Here is a 21,670-nt window from a genome sequence, read left to right on the forward strand (position 1 = left end):
AATTACTAGTTGTTTTTCCAATATAGCTGTTTATGCACACCTTTTTGTATTTTTACCTATAGATACGAGCTGGATATTGTTATAATTTCTATAATATTTTCCTATTCATCAGTCATCATCCTCCTTGATCTATTAGGATATAATAGTTTTTTATGTGCAGTCTTTCGTTTACTGTGGCTCACATTTTTCTCTCTCTCGTTCTCAGCTACTGCTGACATGAAACTGTCTCCTCAGATGCTGTTTGACCACCAGAAATATGGCCACTTGCATAATTTGAAACTAACTCCAACAAAATGGCCGTCGGGCGTGCTCTAGTGCTCTATATAGTAGAGTTCAGTACGCTCTAAATTCCAGTGCGGCGCTATGTGTAGCTGCTTCTACTTTATATACAGTTATCCTTCAGTATGCTGAATAAGGATAATATTTGTTTCGCCCCCTCGTTCCTTTATCCGTTCGCTTTATGCGTTCCCCTTGTCTGCGTTGCTGTCCATAGATGTTATCCACTCCCAGAAGGGAGGGCATTCAGCATGTCTTTTGTGTACTGGTTGACTCCCACAAACATCGCTGTGCTGTGTACAGCGGTGCAATGGTATGTCAATCAAATGGGCGGCGTAGGTCCGCCCAGTACACCTATAAATCACTTCCTGCACCCTGGTAAAATATCCCAGTTGAAGTCTTGACGACGTAACGCGTAGGACACCCGGAAGTGACGTTCGTATCCGGTTTTGTTTGCTGTTTGTCGTATGTGTCTATTTTTCCTGCTTCACTTGTGAGTAGTTTTAAATCATTTAAATAAATTGCTATATTTTAAAAAACAACTACACTATGGCGGTTTTCTCTGATTCATTCCCCTGAGTTTACCTACCATCCATGAGGAAGCCATAAGAAGTCTCCCAAAGAAAATTTGTTTATACAGCCATCCCTGCAATCACCTTGGTGCCCATTACTATCTTTTGCTGTGTTACTCACAGCAGTGAGGTAATTGCATAGTATTAACATTATCTGCACGGATCATCACGGATGGATCTATCACCCAGCACGTTGCACGTTTAATCCCGTGTGTCTACTGAATTGCACGTTTAAAATTTGTGTCCATTATTAATTTCGCTGTGTTACCCACAGCAGTGAGGTAATTATATAGCATTTACACCACCTGCACGGATCACTACGAATGGACTTATTACCCAGCACATTGCACGTTTAATTGAGTGTGCTTACCGAACTGCACGTTTTGATTTGATTGTGTATGGGACATTTTACACAAATCACTATTGTTGTTTGGATTTAATATTTATCTATTTTTCTTTGCACATATATATTTCCAGTTTCAATTTTTACACGTTGAACACGTGCATATATCTTCTTTTTTACGTTAAAATTTATGTTTTTTTGCACTAGTTAATCACCGGCATGGTTTTTTAATTCATTGACATATATGTATAGGGATATTCTCTGATTGATCTATGCACGGTTGCACTTTATATAGCTCTATAATTGCACAATTTTAGTTTTGTTGTGGCTATTTGAATGCTTTGTAATTAGCGCATCACATCTTTATTCAATTACCTTTACCAGTGAGAGACAACTCATTTAGTGATTGCTGCTTTTTTTCATTTGCTATTCTCGCCCTCTCCTATCTTTTCCCATAGAGCGCGGAAGTCTCTATATATACTCACATGTTTATAATGTCAATTGTCTTTACTGATGTAGATGGGAATGCTATAGGCAGTGAAAAACTGTAATGTGCAGAGAAGTGATCTTGTGAGATCAAGGGTTTTCTCCAGGTGGGACAAATGAAACCTGTAATAAACATAGTCCTGGACCCTTTGTAACATTTTTATAAAAAGCATGAATAAATAAATAAAAGTTTTATATATATATATATATATATATATATATATATATATATATATATATATATATATATTTATTTGCTTTTATTTATATATATGTAGCGCTGGTGGTTTTGCCTATTAATGCAGTGTTAATACTTTATAATTAAAGTCTATGGACAATTCTATGGCTTAGTATTTGGCGCCATCTAGTGGCCAAATACAGACAGTGGACTCGGATGACTTTTCTTTTCAGAGCATTGAACTAAATACGGGAAGGGACTGTTATTTAATTTGATATTTGACCTACCTCCCAGAATGCCAAGTGACCTACCCATGGAACCCTCTCTTGCACTGCATGCTGGGTAGGACATAAAAGGACCCCGTGCGGCCATCTTAGGTCTCTTCTGGACGTATGGCCTTGCTGTGAGGACCTGTGAGGAGGCCTCCAGAAAGAGTGACCTACAGACATTGCGGAGCGCAACTCAAACAGACTGTGTGAGCAATCTGACAGCATGAGAGACACAGTGACCGGATTGGGAAAGATCCAGAGACACTTGTCTGAGCATCAGAGGGCCTGGTTCACCCATCGGAGTGGAGAGGTGTGACGGAGCTGGCCAGTGTCGAAACAAGCCACAGAGCACTAGACCCGAGCTACTATACAGCGCTTCAGATCCAGTTGTTGAGTGGGTTGCAGCCCACAGTTTCATTACGCACTTGCATCTAGTCAGACTCATATACAGTGTTTGCTGGGACCTGTAGTCCTACAGAAGAAGTTCACAGAAACTGACTTTAGGCAGACATTGCATCTTAAGCATTGTACTATACTTAAGGAAATACTCACTGGAACATTTACAGAAGCAGGATTAGGATCATATTTAAGTCAATCCTAATCTCTTTACCTTTTTGGATTACAATTTATAAGGAACCATCATAGCTAGCAGAAGACAAGAAGATGAAAGACTGTGTACTGTTAATGAGATCTCGCAACTAGCGATAAAAGTAGGGGGAGCTCCCTTGTAGTTACACTGTGTATAACTGTTGTTTAAATATGTTGACATGACAGTACAATTATTGTAACCACCTGTTTATCAGAAATTACAGTAAAATATACCTTTGGTTAAATACCCCATTGTGTGGAGTATTTTTCTTCTCCCAGCAGGTGGAGCCAGTGGATCCTGAGGTGATAATACAGGAATATTGTATTATATTGTATTGTATTGCACCACAGCTGTGTCAAGGGGACTGAGTCAAGTCAGTAGGGGTTTATTAAAAGAGTGCAGGCCCAAATCAGTCCAGGAGCTCCTTCGGGGGTTAGTGCTACACACACATATATATATATATATATATATATAGCCCCAAGGGTAGCCACAGCACTCTATGTTTGGGATAAATACCCAGGTGCTCACATAAATGTGCTCATTTACATTTATGTAAAAACATCATATGCAGAGTAAAAACGAAGCCGGCTGGCAGCCCGTGATTCCGATGCTTCGGTGTATCGTGTTGACATCATGACGTACATAAATGTAAGTGCAATACCTTTTATCTTTCTTTATAAATAAACACCTATGGAAGCTCTTTTTCTTTTTTGGGGAACATCTGTTATAACCTCCTGATCGAGTCACATTTTCCTGCAAAGGTGCTGGGATTTTGATCGTGTGCAATCAAAGGCCTGGGCTGGGTATCACGCCACAGGCACATATGATCTCCTATAATTAAGAGATCCATAGGAGCCGATAAGTGGGAGTTTGTGTGGAGTTGGAAGGCAGACCCTTTTCTCTTATCACCATTCTTGAGTGTTGTGTGTGATATTTGAACAGAGGAAATCGACTATAAATCTGAATGGACTATTCATCTTTTATTATTTGATCAGTTTTATTAATTTCACTTTTCATCTGTATAAGGTCATAGACATTATATTTGTCACTTTTTTAGTTTACGGCGTGGCTTGATGTTTGAAAATTGTTTTATTGATGTGTGTATCTTACAGAAAAGTCATAGCCGTTTACATTTATTAATTTTGTTTTCAATCACTTATTTGGTGTCATTATATTTTAAGGATAGCGCAGTAATTATAAACCATATTGATTTTTAAATATATATATAGTATCTCACAAAGTGAGTACACCCCTCACACTTTTGTAAATATTTTATTATATCTTTTTATATGACAACACTGAAGAAATGGCACTTTGCAACTCTCTGAGGATATGAAAAAAAAAGAATTGTAGCTCTACATAAAGATGGCCTAGGCTATAAGAAGATTGCCAAGACCCTGAAACTGAGCTGCAGCACGAAAAGATATAATAAAATATTTACAAAAATGTGAGGGGTGTACTCACTTTTGTGAGATACTGTATATTCACTAGCACTTCTTTGCTAGTGAAGCAGGGAAAGGTATATTTTACAGCAGTTTAGTGTTCTTATCAAACCTTAATAAACGGGCTTTTGTTATTTTGTTTGTCACTTACATGGCTGCTTCTCACTGTGCTGTGCTGCAATGAATAGTAGACTGCTGGGCAGAGGAGATAAGCCATGATAATCATTATCATGACCTCTCTCAACTTAATAAACAGACACCTTTAAATAAAATTCAAAAGTGTAAAAAAGTTAAAATACTTTGTAATTGAACTTATACCAAAATTAAATAGAGGACCAGACAGAAAGGTAACACTAAAAACAGAAGGAAGTAGAATGGATTTACAGATGTTTTACAGTCCATCGCAAGAATCCCAATGTGAACTTAGACCTATATTTATTTTCATTAGATGTTATGTTTGATTATAAATAATCAATACAAATATTACAAGCATATATTTTTTTTATTTTTCCCATTTCATTCTGGATTTTCTTATAGTGAGCAAGGCCTTAACCTTCAAATTGTTTATATTATATAGAACATACTAAACCTGTCCACCAGCATTTATGTCTGCAAATTAAGAGAATTTCCATTTGTTTATATTAGTGATTGTTACTAGGAATGAGAAGTTACTGTGTGTATGTCATTTACAGTTTTCCGCGTATATATTATAATTTTGTATTCCTTTGCATCAAATTGGATGACAGCTTGATGAAGAGTACAAGACTCGAAACTGTCAGCATGTGCTCTGCATCAATGCTGAAGATTTAATAGAAAACTCACATTGGTGCCAGAATACTTGCAAGGGCATTTATACATATTTGGACTTTTGAGACCAAGTGTCATTGCCATCATTCTCACATTCTGAGCAATAGTAGAATGCACAAATGTTGTCACATTCATTCTCTCTACAGCTGTTCAGTCTGGGCATTCACAGCTGAAAGTTTTCACAGCAATGGTTGCCTGAGCTTTCAAATGCGGAGGTTAACAGAAAGTATTTGGGGAGATAATCTACCAACACTTAGCCCTTGTACACACGGTCGGAGATTCCGTCGGGAATGTGTCCGATCGGAGCGTTTTGTCGGATATTCCGACTGTGTGTGGTATGCATCGGACTGTTTCCGTCGGAATATCCATCAGACCAAATTTTCCAACTTGCCAGAAATATTTTCCGCCAAGCTGCTCCAATCGGACATACTCTAATCATGTGTAGCCTACTCCGACGGACAAGGTGCCACGCATGCTCACATTCAAATTCGGACACGGAAGCGCTCGCTCAGGTAAAACTACTGCTCGTAATCGATATAGCACATTCGTCACGCTGCAATGTTAAAAATTCTTTCATGAAGCGCATTCTCTTGTTCTTTACAATGCTGCAAGAAGGGACTTCTTTTGATGCTCATAGTCACACACACTTCTCCCGAATGTATTTCCTGACTCTTTTTTAACCATTTCGGCAATACAATTTTTGTTTTCGTCACATCTACACAATTTTATATTTTGTTTATTCTTTTTTGGATGCATTTTTTTTCCCTAAACATCTCCTTTTTTGACAGTTTGCTAATTTCTCAATTTTTTGTGGTGTTTTTGTGTGTAAACTTACCACAACAACATTATTGTATTTTTTATATTTTCTTTTTCTTTTTTAATCTACAGGAGGTTGTTTAGTGTTGGTAACCCTTGTTATTCATGTCACTTTGTTTTTTTGAAATGTACCTGCCTGCTCACAAATAAACTGGCCTTTTTGAAGGAAACCACATAGGGCAGCACAGTGGTGTAGTGGTTAGCACCCTCACCTAGCATTAAGAAGGGTCGCTGGTTCAAATCCCAACCACAACACTACCTGCCTGGAGTTTGCATGTTCTCCCTGTGCCTGCGTGGGTTTCCTCCGGGTACTCCGGTTTCCTCACACTCCAAAGACATGTAGGTAGGTTAATTGGCTTCTGTCCAAAGTTGGCCCTAGTATATGAATGGGGACCTTAGATTGTGGGCTCATTGAGGGTAGGGACTGATGTGAGTGTGCAATGTACAGGGATAGGGACAATTGTAGACACTCACTCAGGTTGAACTGGATGGACTGGTGTCTTTATTCAACCTAACTAACTATGAAACTATGAAGTATTTCTTCAAACAAAAAATACCTTTATTTCAGTGTCAGTAACAGATAAAGAGGGAGGCAGCGATGTCGAAACTGGGGAGATTAGCGAAGCCTTTGGCCCCCAGGGCGCACATCAACTAATTCAACGCAAAAATTGGTGGCCTGAGGAGTACATGTCTGAGGGAGAGAAGTCTGGTCCTGATGTCCATGAAACCCGGAACAGCAGCAGATGACATCTATGTTCCCAGGCTGTGGTACTACAACAGGCTGCATCTTCTGTCAGACCAGACTGAACCCAGGTCATCACTCTCTGGTCTTCCTTCCACACTTCCTTCCAGGCTGTGGCTGTGGTGCTGGAGGTGTGGCAGGAGGAGCAGGAGGAGCAGGAGGAGCAGGAGGAGCAGGAGGAGGAGCAGGAGCAGGAGGAGGAGGAGAAGGGGCATGGGCCAAACCACAACAAGTGTGTTTCTTGTGTCATTTGGACCAACAGACCCTTGTTGAGGGTGTGTATAATAACCTCCTCACATAAGAGCTGTTGCCCCTGCTCCATTTTATCAAGCTTGCACGCAACCAAGGCGGCAAAGGCCTCATGGTAGGTGGGTTTTGCTTGGAGGGCCGCAGAAGTCTCACCAATCAGCCTCAGGGCCGACTCCTCAACATTCCCCCCTTTCTCGCCCTTTTGTGTGGAAGGTGGAGGGGAGGGACCTGGCATTCAGTGAGGCTCCTTTGCCCGCCTCCTCCTGGCTGCCACTTTCCACAGCCACCTCCTGGCCGCTGCATTCCACACCCTCCTGTTCCTGGCTGAGGTTTTCCTGTGTATGAAAAAGGGACATAGTTTGAGTTTTGGGTTCATCAAACACACACAATTTTCACATCAACACTGTTGCAAACTGTTAACCAATACAAAAGACTAACATTCTGAGCCCAGCATTTTTCTTTCTTGTCCCAAAGGTTTTGGCCACTACTGTCTATTGATATGTGAAACACTTTCTAAACTCAGCAATTAGTGAGCAAAAATCAAGTTAACATCATTGAATGAATGAATGAATGAATGAAATACTTATATAGCGCACAATGCGAACTGAATCGCCTCTATGTACAACAATACTATACCTGGCTTAAGCTGGGCTCCCCCAGTTCTTCCTGAGTGGAAGGCCCAGGTTGGGCGTCGGAAGACTCATCGGGTGTGGAATGTAGCATAGGACGCGTGGAACGAAGTGTAGAGAGTGATTCTCTGACCTCAGCCTGGTCTGACAGAAACTGCATCCTGTCATAATACCACAGGGTGGGGACATAAACGTCATCTGCTGCAGCTCCAGATTGCATGGACTTCAGCACCTTGGTCCTCTCCCTCAGATATGTACTCCTGAGGCCACCAATTTTTTTTTTTTAAATAGGTGACGTCTGCCCTGGGGACCACCGACTTCACAAACTCAACCAGTTTCAACATTGCTGCCTGCCTCTTTTGTCTGTTACTATATTGAGGGTGTGTTGGTTGCCACAGGCAGGGCATGTCTCTGTATTTATCAATGACCAGAGGGAGGAAGCTATGATCGTTGAAGCCGTCCATAATGTCTGCAAGACACAACACAAGACAAACCCTAATGTCAGGCTAAACTCCACTAATGCAGGCCTCAATCTAGAAGCAGTATAGCCTAGTGATGTACCAAGTTCAAAATGTTACCTTCGTTTGCCCGTTCGTCGCCTCAGCTTCTCCCTCTGTTCACAGATCGTACGGACGACACAGGCGTGTTGCGTTTTATATACAGTGCGTATGCGTGAAACTCCGCCCGCCCCTGACGTTCTTTCTAGACTATTCCCCGCCCCTTCGCTTTAAGCGCAGTGGGGAGAGCACATGGCAGAGAGAACGCAGGTGCGCACTAATAATAGTTCCACTAACGAGGAGGAGGGTGAGGAAAGCCTGGAGCCTGAAACGTCCCAATACAGGAAGAGAAGATTTAAGGCCTCAAATATGTCTTTTGGAGAGATGTTGGAGATGGTGGACATATGGGAGGGGATGGGAAGTATGGACCTTACCCAAACTCAAATATCAGAAAGGCCAAGCTCATGACTAAAGTTGTGAAGAGTCTTCATAAGAATTTTGGGGTACGCCGATCCATGGATTAACTGGTCAGACCTGAAACTGAGGGAGCACGAGCAGCACATAAGGATCAAGCGTGTTCTTGAAAAAAGTAAGTAGTTGTCATGTGTTCATATGATTATTCTTGCTTGCATACTGCTCCATGTGCTTTGATTTCATGTTGTGCATTTTAAAATGGCCACTTTCAAGTTCATGGTTTCATTCGTTCGTAAGAAACATCGTTCTGCAGGTAAGTATTCCAGCTTAACAAAGTGTCAACAATAATGTTCTCACTTTGGAACTCGGCCAAAAAACACAATTGTGCAACACTTCCAAGCAATGTTTCATATTCCTAATTCTGCCCTCTGTGTGCTAATTATTCTTTTTTTACATTCTCATAGGGGAGAGAAGACTCGGCAAGTATGAGGACACCAAGGACCACACCCCTCCCAAAGAAGGCCAAATACCAAAACCAGAAGCAGAGGAGCAGGAGGAGGAGGAAGGAGAGATCGTTGAGGTTGGGCAAATTGTCACCACAACAGGTGAGTGTCGGAGAACACAGCTTCCTGTAAGCTCATCAATGTATATCACCATATTTTTATTACATGGTGTGTTTTTTTGCTTTGTTTTGTAGGTGATGTGGAAGAAGATTCCCGTTTTACCAGTGAAAGTGCCCAGATCCTGATTGGGGAGATAATGGGGTGCAATCGGGATTTGGAAAATATACAGCAAAACATCAATGATGTGAAAAATAAAATGAAGAACATCATTGATGTTTTGGGGAGAGTGTGAACCAGCCCAAACTAGCTAGGATTTTATTTTTTCGATTTTAAACCACAACTTTTGTATTTTTTGAAAATCCAAATTTGGAAGATGCACAGTGTGTGTAAACATGCGCCCATCATGGGGGATCAATGTACGTGTTTTGTGGAAAGTGGCTGCGTTGAAGTGGTTGCAGCCCCAAAACATGTACATTGATCCCCCATGATGGGATATAGCACAGGTTGACACACTGTGTGCATCTTCCAAATTTGGATTTTCCAGGGGTGACACCCCATGTGATGAAGGCAATATCAGCCCAGTTTGTACATACTCATGTCTGATATTGTCTTCACTTTTCAAAGTTGAACTTTGTAAGTTCCTGTGTTCTGTATGTTACGCTTTGATACATGCCTGTTTACACAAAAATAACAAGTACACAAAAATTAGCTGAAAGACTGTTTTTGATACACACAATTTCTTGGTTTGTTTTTAAAACCCTTTTCTTAACGTACATGTGAATGTGCTTGGATTAAAAAGTTCAATTTTCAGCTATCTGTGGCTTCCTTTTTCGCCAAAGATGTATTTTGAGTTAAATTTTAGATTGTGGTGAGAATGGGTGTTATTTACTAAAGGAAACTCCACTTTGCACTCCAAGTGCAGTTTCAGGTGCACTTTTGCAGTGCACTTGTAGTGCATAGTGGATGTGCCTTTAGTAAAAAACACCCACAGTGATGTGTTAATTTGGACAATCATGCCATTTTCCTGCCATGGTGCTGAAAATGAGCACGATTTTGGTCAGTAATGCACTACATACATTAGTTACCAAAAACAAGGTGTGTGTGTAGCAGACCCACAATATAATAAGATTATCTGAAGAAGAGACTGTCCCCTCATCTCGCTCTGAACTTGGGTTTGCACTGTTGGTGAAAAAGGCACAACAATAAAAAACCGACATTTACCTAGGAGACACCTAAAAGCAAGCCAAGCAGTAAATGAAGGAGTTTCAAAGAAAAATGTATTGAGAAAATGCCTCTCAGACATTGTCTGGCATATCAATGGCCCCCCTACCCACAAAGTAGTCCATGTATTGTGTCCTAACCTCACGGGCGCTTTGGGGGGGCAAGCCAGGATGAGCAGGTTCAAGGCCCGTGAGGTTATGATCATTTTCAAGCAAGTCTGCTTCTTGTTGGTGCATAGTTCACAGAAACTTTTTTAAGAAAATTGTGAAGAACACAGCACGCCAGCACTATGTGATTCAGTTTGTATTCCGCCATGTGGATAGGCGTAAGAAAAAGGCGGAACCGGCTGGCCAGTATACCAAAGGTGTTCTCCACCACTCTTCGGGCTCTGGACAGGTGGAAATAAAAAATCCTCTGGTCTGGGGTGAGGGTCCTCATCGGGAAAGGCCGCATCAGATGGTTCGCCAGGGAAAACGCCTCATCGGCAACGAAGACGAACGGGAGTCCTTCCTGATTCTTCTCTGGGGGTGGCAAGCCCAGACTGCCACTCTGGAGACACCAGTAGAACTCCGTCCATGCAAACACTCCACCATCCGACATCCGTCCATTTTGCCCCACATCCACATACAAAAACTCATATGTCGCAGACACCACCGCCAACATCACGATACTATGAAACCCCTTATAGTTATAATAGTACGACTCCGAGTTGGGTGGTGGGACGATGCGGACGTGCTTCCCATCTATTGCTCCTCCACAATTGGGAAAGTCCCAACGACTGGCAAAGTGAGAGGCCACAGTCTGCCATTCCTGTGGCATTGAAGGACACTGTGGAGTGAAACAAGAACCAAAATTAGTCATTTAAATAATCAACATTGCAAGCAGATTAGACACCAACATTTTTGGCCAAGATTAGGATAACATTTTGGGAACTGAGTATTTAAAGCCTAAAGTATAAGGTCCCCTTATGAGAGTCATCACCCCCCCCCCCCCCCCCATCTGATGGGTCCTTGCTAAAAAATGAGGGGGGGGGGGGTTTGGACAGGTAACCCTCTCCACTTGATTGAGAGCTGAATGCCGAAATAATGCATGATACTTTGGGAAGCCCCTCCTTACTTACACTATTGGCAGCCCACCGGAGAGGTAAGAAGTGTCATAATACGAAAAAGAAACCAAAATGGAAGCACATTTTGACATTCTGCTATTACATATCAAGATAATTAATAGGTGAAAAAAATAAAAATAAATTGCATTTGAAAGTATTGAGGCAGGCCCTTGCACTACATGCTTAGGTGAATTCATCCATAAATGTGAGCATCAAAAAGGTAGGTATAGTGTGTATTGGGTTTGGTAAAGTCAGCAGATAGAGGATTGCTATCAGCTGAGCTAGCAGTTAGGGGGGGGGGGGGTTCCTAATGAGTTTGGCACAACCATAACATTTTTAAAAAGTAATTCTGCATGAATTGAAGCACACACATAACATTTTTAGAGATTTTAGGGGGTGTTTAGGGGAAAGCAATACTATGGAGCTGACAAAAGACATTGGTAAGTGACTAGACTATAGTTTTATGGGCCAAGAAGAGCATGGTGGGGAAGTTAGTGAAGACAAAGGGGCAGAGTATATGAATTAGAGCATATTGCAATCATGGTAATTGGGGAATGAGGAAAGAAATGCGCAACGTGGCGATGAGCCTCTGCTCCGGAGTGATGGCTTGCCGCATGCAGGTATCCTGCCTGCTGATATAAGGGGTCAGCAAAGCCAGCAGACGGTGAAAAACGGGGTCCGTCATCTGGAGATAATTCCTGAAATCATCAGGATTATTCTCCCAGATCTCACGGAGCAAAGGCATGTGCGAGAACTGGTCACGCTGGCGCAACCAATTCTTGGTCCACAAACGCCTCCCCTCCCTGTTCATGGACCGGGCTTGTGTCAAAGTAACAACCCCAACACGAAGCCTCTGCACAGCACAAACTCTACAATGAGTACGTAGAAGAAACATGGTTTAAAAACGGTCGGCTCGTCAGAACGGACAACAGAAAGCACCGATAAACAGCAAGGCCTGAAAGAACGAACTGAATAGCAGAAGCAAGCAGACAATAAGAAATGCAAATCAAAGCGTACTATACCAAGATATAGTCCACAATGAGAAACAAATACTTACTGACTGCACGCACTGATAATCAGATACGCAAAGACAAGCACAAACCGAAGAGCAGTAGCAATCTGAATCACAAATCTGAAAAGCGGGAATCGTCTCTCACCAAACTTCTACTAACACGCGATAGACACGAGATCAGCAGAAGGAGCCCAAAGGGTGCCGGACATGGTGCTGAACTTCCCTTTTGTAGGCCCGCCGTACACGCCTTACGTCACCGCTTTCTTGGCAACCGCAAATTCCGATAACTTGGTCCGACCGTGTGTATTCCCTCGTCCGGGAATGAATCCGTCGGAATAACTCCGGATTTGGTCATCGGAATCTCCGACCATGTGTACAAGGGCTTACTGTGTATATTTGATACAAGGGTGAAGTCAGTTCTCTTTGGTTCTGCTCCATCCGGGCAGTTTACCCCTCCCCCTGAATGTCACAGCTGTAATATGATGGCTGATTGGGAGGATCTCCCCCTCCCTTCCATCACTGTCCCACACTGGCAGTACAGATTGCGCTGCCTCAGGGATTGGCCACAATAACCGTACATCAGAGGGCGCCTGAGCTCTGGAGTTAACTCTTGCTCCTACTTCTCCTCTTGCTAGCTCCTCCTCCAGCTGCTGCACTGAAGCATGAGGCCCATAATGTTTCCCTAATTCCACCTCATACCTGCCTTATACTAGCAACTTCCTATTCACTACTCCATGGTGCTGCCACCAAGTCACAGTTCTTGCTCTTAAGTCTCCTCTAGCTTTGGTCCACAGTCACAAGTGTTATTGAGCCACAGTCCTCCATATCGCTCACCCATCACTCACCCCACTCTGCTGGTATAACTGAGCACTCCCTTTTGTCAAAACTCCACAGTTCCCTAACATCCTACCCCACCCACCATATCCCTACCCTAACAGATATACCATTTTGGCTACCTCATTCCATGTAAAACAGAAAGCAGGCCACAAAATGCAATTTATTTGTGCATACCCTCCACACCCCATTACTGCACATACTGCCCCTTATCATACCCCCCATATTCCTGTCTTGCACATTCTGTCTACCATAATACCTACTGCACTCCTTTCCTACAAAAATTGTTTTCCATCATGCTCTCTGCACTAACCCTCATGCATATACCACCTTCATGCCCTTATTAAGCCAGCTATCCACTTACTGAGTGCCGTCATACTCATTCATTGCTGTCCTGCTATACTGCACTTTTTTACTGCAGATACCGCCTGCCACCATACTCGCTACATTTCTCTACTGCACATATTGCCCCCCATCATACCTGCTGCATTTTCTCTCCTGCAGTCTCAGTGCTTAATCCATATTTTCAATAATGATCTTGGTTTCCAATTAAAAAGGAATTGCTTTCAGGTGTCTACTTGTTAAAATAACTGGAAACAACTCATCACTTGTATGGATTACAACAAAGCAATTATATTTGAACAGAAGGTATTGTGTACAAACTGCCAGACAGTGAGTGGTTCTGTTTTTTGTTTCCAATAAATAATGTACATCATCTTTCTTTTTGCTTAGGCACATTGTACCAATAATTACATTACCGAAGAATCTACAAAAGCTTGGACAGCTACTAGGTACAAGCACATGCAGTACTTTGGACATCTGCCTATCCAATAAACCAGTATCCCTTCCTGGCTGGATATGTAATGTTCACATTCATTCCTTTTTTAGAAATGGAAACTAAGACCCCCCAGAAGATAGCACGTTTCAAACCCTCGTATAATCCAGGATGCCGCTTATGCGACCATGCTCCAGGCTCTTTCTATCACCTCATATGGTCCTGTCCGGTTATCCAAACATACTGGATGCAGGTAATTCGCTTTCTCCATGACCAGATGGGCTCTCCTGCTAGCCTTGACCCAAAGCTATGCCTGCTTGGTCTATTACCAGAGTTAGACGCTGACAAATCCCTTCGCACCTTTTTGCATGAAACGCTGTTCCTGGCGAGAAAAGTGATTGCTCGTGGCTGGATGCAGGCCCTCCCCCCCACGATCCAATGCTGGAAGAAAGAGGTTAACGATACCCTCCCGTATAAGAAACTGATCTATACGCATAGAGGATGTTCACTTAAATACGAGCGGGTCTGGGGTAGATGGTTGGGGGATGGGGAGACATGTACTTGAAGTGTTGATATATTGATCCTTTGCTTCCCTCCCATCTCTGCTTTCCCCTTTCTGTGCTTCCTCCACCTCATGGGCCTACTTGCACTATGTCCCCTTCCCCCTTCCCTTCCCCCTTTTTTTTTTATGTATTTATATTTTTACTTATTTTTTATTTTATTTTTTCTTTACTTTATTTTTTTTTTCTCTGCCTGCTCCCCCTCCCCTGGTTGACCCAACTTAGCCCTATGCTGACTATACCTAAGATGGGTGTCTGAACTCTATACAGCACAGCTAACCCAAAGCACTCATGTATGCAACGCTGTTTTGGCCAGAACGGCCCTTGTCACTAGATGTACCGTCTGTATGCCTACTATGTATGTCATCTTCTCTGTTTCCTTATTTTACCAATAAAGTTTGTTTTTTCGATTAAAAAAAAAAAAGAAATAGGAAGTCCAATACACAGCAGTGCAACCTTTCGCCGTGTAAATCCTTTCTGAGCATGCGCTATACTTAGTCCGTCGAACTAGCCTACTGACGAGCGGATTGTCAGCTGAAACCAAAGTATGACGGACAGTATTACGGAAATTCTGAAATACTTAGTCCGCCAGACTGCAAAAAGTCCGCTGAAGCCCACGCACGAGCGGACTGTCCGCTGAAATGTGTTTCGACGGACTAAGTTGGCCAGACAGTCCGCCCGTGTGTACGCGGCTTAAGCCCTGCAGTGGATCATCTGCAGGTAGCGGCACATCAGCTGGGTCCATGGCTGATCAATTTTTGATTTTGATTTGCACTAGCTGGTCGTCTTCTCTCTCGTTAGCTGAGGTCATCACTGTCAGAACACCTTTACTAAAGCATCCATGGAAGACTCCCAAGCTGTTGGCAGATTTTGTTTGAGCATATATGGACTGTGCTCCACCAGCTACAGAATTATTTTTGTAATTGTAATCATGTTATTGTTTGAAGGTTCCATTTCTTTATTGTACATCACAGGACACAGAGCAGGCTATATTCATGACTAGAGATAGGCTGATTTTCAATGCATAATAAAAAAAATTGTGTAGAATAAGAAATGGAAACTAAACCACGGTTATTTAGATACTATGGTTTATAACAAATTTTCCTCCCACATACTGAACAGTAGTATGTACAGTAACAATTCAGGCAATTAACTAAGGCTCATTTTGCTATTTTAATAATAAGTGGTAATACGTGGGTTTAGTATATTTCTGTTATAAAATATATAAATAAAAATATTCTTTACACTTGTCAGTGGTGTCTGTCTTCCTCCCCAACCTTTAATTTAATGCAAAATACTGAGACCTCTAAAGGGTTTATATCTTGCTGCTATGCATTGGGGTTGATTTATAAAAACTGGAGTGCAAAATCTGGTGCAGCAGTGCATGGTAGCCAATCAGCTTCTAACTTCAGGTTGTTCAATTAAGCTTAACAAAAAAACTGGAAGCTGATTTTTTTCTATTTAGAGCTACACCGGATTTTGCACTATCCAGCTTTAGAAAATCAACCCCTAAGTGTTTGGTTGCATTTTTTGACAATTATCCCTCTACAGCAGCAGAACAGTGAGAAAATGATGTTGGCCAGTTTACAGAGGACCAGTAGGAAATAGCATTACAGGCCAAGCCACTGAGTTCTCCCTAATATATCCCAGAAGACCACCCAATGGTATATTCTTCTGCACTCAATTAAACACCTTTAAAACTTTTCAAGATGGATATTTTGGAGGAGCCATTATGTGGCAGGTGTTGTAAATATCATAGAGATTTGATTCCCAAAATTCAATTTCACTGGACGGTGGCTATAGATACAAAAGAAAAAGAAAAGGTTTTCGTCCACTATTCAGGCTGATCCAAAGCATTGTATCTTGGGCATTTAAGATACCTTGGAAGTGCAGGAAATTACTAGAGAAACTATTTCTAAAGCGTTATTTAAATTCCCAAACATATATTGCAGCACTGGAGATTCGCTGCTCCCACTAAGCTCAGAGTGGATAAGACATATGAGTGACTGTCAGTCACTGCCCTCTGCTCTGCCCCTCCAAAATATTTGGCCATACTTCTCTTTTAATATCCACAAACTGTGTTAACTGCTTCAGCCCCGGAAGATTTGGCTGCTTAATGACCAGGCCATTTCTGACAATTGAGCAGTCATGCGGCGTTGTACCCAAACAAAATTGATGTCCTTTTTTCCCCACAAATAGAGATTTCTTTTGATGGTATTTGATCGCCTCTGTGGTTTTTATTTTTTTGCGCTATGAACAGAAGATTGTAAATTTGAAAAAAAATACAATATCTTTTACTTTTTGCTATAATAAATATCCCCCATTTTTTTTATCAAAAAAGCAAATGTTTTCCTCAGTTTAGGCTGATATGTATTCTTCTACATATTAATGGTAAAAAAATCGTAATAAGCATATATTGATTGGTTTGTGCAACAGTTATAGCGTCTACAAAATAGGGGATAGATTTATGACATTTTTATTATTATTATTTTACTAGTAATGGCAGTGATCTGCAATTTTTATCGGGACTGTGACATTATAGTGGACCCATCGGACACTTTTGACACATTTTTGAAACCATTGACAATCATACAGTGATCAGTGCTATAAAAATGCACTGATTACTGTGTAAATGTCACTGGCAGGGAAGGGGTTAACACTAGGGGACGATCAAGGGGTTAACGGTGTTTCTAACTGTGGGGGGTGGGACTGTCTAGGAGGAGAGATAGTGCACTCGCATTGGCTCCGGGTACACGCTGTGTACCCGCTCCCCTAGTGGCCAAAAGGTGAAGCGGCATAAGGTAACACTGTTTAGCCGTGTCGTGCCATTCTGCTGCAGTAAAACTGTGGCGGCTGGTCAGCAAGTGGTTAATCACCATGTATGTTTTGTAGTTACTATGATTGACCCTGTGGGGTTGATTTATTAAAACCGGGGATGTGCAGTCTGGTGCAGCTCTGCATAGAAACCAATCAGCTTCCTTTTTTTTTTTTTGTTGTTTGCCAAGGCTTAATTGAACAAGCTGAAGTTAGAATCTGATTAGCTACCATGCACAGCTACAACAAATTTGGCACACTCTCCAGTTTCAGTAAATCAACCCGATGACTAGATGTCAGATGTTACTGTGTCACCATTGTGCCTTTTTTGGTCTGTGTTATTGTTTGACTACTCTGGAATCATTTAACTGTGAAATAACTTGTCTATGATTTAAAAAAAATATCTTTATTCATAAATGTGTATAAAAAATGCATTCTGCTACATTTGTTTGGTAAAACAAAGGCTAATACGTATGTGATAGTATTTAGTCTGTGTTAGGATTATTTGAAGTCCTAAACTTTCATAACGCCCCAAGGAATTTACTAAGAGTAATGGGTCATATTCTTTATATATATATATATATATATATATATATATATATATATATATATATATACTTTATTTGATTTTATATTATAAACAAACACATGTCAACACATATACTAGTAGAGTTTATCAACCCTTTAAAATACAGTTCACCCCCAAGAAATATTGTTCCTTTCGCTGCATTTAATAAGTACAGGATCAAAGTTCTCTTATATTGTTTTTTTTTAACTACTTGTTTTATGGAATAAACATGTCCATGGGTCATTTAATATCACCTTCCCTGTATTTTCCCTTATATAGTATTGTATCTCTTGCCAGAACTCCTTTTATTTTTATACATTCCCACCATATATGGGTCACGTTGCCTATCTGCAGCCACTCCAACATAGTGGGGATTTATCTTGTTGATATTTTTGGATCTTTTTTTCAGGTGTATATACCATCTCACCAAGCACTTATAATAAATTTTTATAGTTTTTATGTCAGTTGCATAGTCATGGACCACTTCTATTACTTTAACCATCTGTTGCTCATCTAATCGTGAACCCAACTCCCCTTTCCAATGAATGGACTGGAGGATTTCAGTCCCTCAAGATCTGTAAGTACTTTATAGATCCAAGATAGTCCATGTTTCAGTGTTGTCTGGACATTACATAGACATTCTCCTATTGGGTTTAATTTCTTCTCTGTTCTAATTGGCTGTGTCAATGTTGTCACAAAATGCTTCAGCTGTAAATACCTCCATTCATTGATCTTTAATAAATCACTTTTATATTTTAACTCTTGGAACGTTTTTTTTTTCCCTTTACCTACTACATCTTTTAATTGTGCGTTCCCTAGCCAGCTTCCAAAAAGTGTCCCTTTACCTGGCAAAAAAATATTTGTCCCTGAAAGTGCAATTAGTGGTGAATTTTATTCCCATTTTTCTTTCTCTAAAAACATTTCTTGTCAAATTATGTGTACCTTCATCCAGTGTTCTGTACTTTTGTGGTATCCATACATTTTTATCTAAATGTGTTTTACACAGAGTGCTTTCCATGCCCACCTATCTTTTTTTTGTTTGTCCATTCTATCATTCTTGTTATTATAATTGCATTGTAATATCTTTTTATATCTGGTGCTGCTAACCCCCCATCCATTTTATCTATACTTAATATCATGTACTGTACTCTTTTCTTATCCTGCCAAATATATCTTAAGATCATTGTTTTTATTGTTCTAAAGAAAGCCTGGGGAAGTGTTATTGGTATCATTTGAAATTTGTATACTATTTTCGGGAGTATCACCATTTTTAGCACATTTATCCTTCCCATCCAGGACAGCGGATATGTTGATTGTTTCTTAATTTCTGTTTTAATTTCATTGAGCAGTGGATAAAATTAGCTTGGTACAGTTTTCCAAGGGAGGCTGTTAATTTTATTCTAAGATATTTTAGTTCTTTCCCCTTCCATGTGAATGGGAATTCGCTTTGTAGGGCTAGTGCTTTCTTCTTACTAAAACTTGTATTTAAAATTTCAGATTTTATTGGGTTAATCTTAAAATTTGAGAGTGCCCCGTATTTTTTTCAGTTCTTTCATTAAATTAGGAAGTGTTAATATAAGTTTAGATATGTAAAACAAAATGTCATCGGCATAAGCTGCCACTAAGGATGAGCCGAACACCCCCCCTGTTCGGTTCGCACCAGAACCTGCGAACAGACCTAAACTTCGTATGAACTTTAGAACCCTATTAAAGTCTATGGGACTTGAACGTTCACATTCTAAAGTGCTCATTTTAAAGGCTAATATGCAGGTTACTGTCCTAAAAAGTGTTTGGGAACCTGGGTCCTGCTCCAGGGGACATGGATCAATGCAAAAAAAGCTTTGAAAACGGCAGTTTTTTGAGAAGCAGTGATTTCAATAATGATTAAAGTGAAACAATAAAAGTGTAATATTCCTTTAAATCTCGTACCTGGGGGGTGTCTATAGTATGCCTGTGAAGGGGCGCATGTTTCCTATGCTTAGAACTGTCCCTGCACAAAGTGTCATTTTGCAAGGAAAAAAAGTCTTTTAAAATCACTTTCCATTGTCGGCTCCGTAATACAGAGAACACTCAATGAGTGTTCTCTGTATTAGCTGACAATTCATTCATTAATTAAAAAAAATAAAAATAAAAAAGCGTGGAAATTCAATTACCAGGCCCTTCAGGTCTGGTATGGATATTAAGGGGAACTCCGCATCAAATTTAAAAAAAAATTGACGTGGGGGTCCCCCTAAAAATCCATACCAGACCCTTTATCCGAGCACGCAACCTGGCAGGCAGCAGGAAAAGAGGGGGGACGAGAGAGCGCCCCCCTCCTGAACCATACCAGGCCACATGCCCTCAACATTGGGAGGATGCTTTGGGGGTCTGTGACCCCTCAAAGCCCCATGTCCCCATGTTGATGTGGAGAAGGGCCTCATCCCCACAACCCTGGCCGGTGGTTGTGGGGGTCTGCGGGCGGGGGGCTTATTGGAATCTGGAAGCCCCCTTTAACAAGAGGACCCCCAGATCCCACCCCCCCTGTTTGAAATGGTAAGGGGGTACAAAAGTACCCCTACCATTTCACAAAGAAAGTGTAAAAATGGTTAAATAAGACAAACACACTTTTGAAAAATTCCTTTATTAAAAATAAAAAAAATAAAAAAAAGATTCCAGCGGTGGTAATCCACTCTCGCTATCCAGCGACGGATGATCATCTCTCCGGAGTCCAGCGATGGCTGATCTGATCCAGCGACGGGGATCTCTCAGTCCAGCGCTGTCCATGCATGCATCCGTCTTCTGTCTCCACTGTGGAGTGCTGACGTTTCTTATATTAGGAGGGCGGGGCCACCCGTCACCTGACCCCGCCTCCTGTGACGCTGATGAGGGAAGCCATGGGCTTCCCCAGTGATGTATGGGTGACCCCGCCCCCCTCTGATGTAACGCACCTGCACCTGAATGGATAGGAGAGGGAATCCTCCAACCCACGTCAGAGGAAGCCTTGATATAAGAGTGGGTATGGTATTAATTTGAAAAAGATAGTTCAAAATTCTAGTATTTATATAAATTATTGATGCTTGAAGAGAAACCTTTTCAACACACCTAGGGAAAATACATTCAAAGCACCTAGCCATCATTTTAATCTTATTTATTAAGTTATAGATTTTTAAATATTTAATATTTTAACATCATTTGCCCACTCTTATCCCATTCCTCCACTCCAAAGCCAGACACCCTAGTTTGTCTTACCCGAACTGTAGCCCTTTAAAAAAGGTACAAAAGAAAGAGGTAGACTCATTTAGGCGTGGATATATTGTGGCCTTGAGTCTATGTATCCATTTTTGTTCAATTTGTAGTCATTTTTTGTTCCAATCTCCACCTTGATTCGGAATATGTATCCGATCTAATGCGGCAAAGGACATTTTTGGCATTTTGTAATTGTGTTGTGTAACCATATGTCTCTTCAGGGGAAGATAGATATTCCCTATCTCCATACTGTAGACATGTTTGGATGTTCTAACCCAAAATCTTTGCCGGGTTTTACCCAAATAAAATGCACCACACTCTGAGGTCATCAAGTAGACCACCCCGCAAGTCTGGCAGTTTACAAAGTGTTTCGGCTTGAACACCAGGTCATCTGGTAATGTAAATGTTTTCTCTTTCCTAATTAATGAACAGTGAGCACAGTGTCCACAAGGGAACATGCCACAAACTGAACAATGTTTTTTATTTGATCTATGATATTCACTTTTAAACAGTTTGTCCTTCAGTAAGGATGAGCCGAACACCCCCCTGTTCGGTTTGCACCAGAACCTGCGAACAGACCTAAACTTTGTGTGAACTTTAGAACCCTATTAAAGTCTATGGGACTCGAACGTTCACAATCTAAAGTGCTAATTTTAAAGGCTAATATGCAAGTTACTGTCCTAA

The sequence above is a fragment of the Lithobates pipiens genome, unplaced genomic scaffold (genome assembly GCF_037356315.1).
Source record: "Lithobates pipiens isolate NorthernLeopardFrog02 unplaced genomic scaffold, aLitPip1_a1.2 Scaffold_19, whole genome shotgun sequence".
Lineage (NCBI taxonomy): Eukaryota > Metazoa > Chordata > Amphibia > Anura > Ranidae > Lithobates > Lithobates pipiens.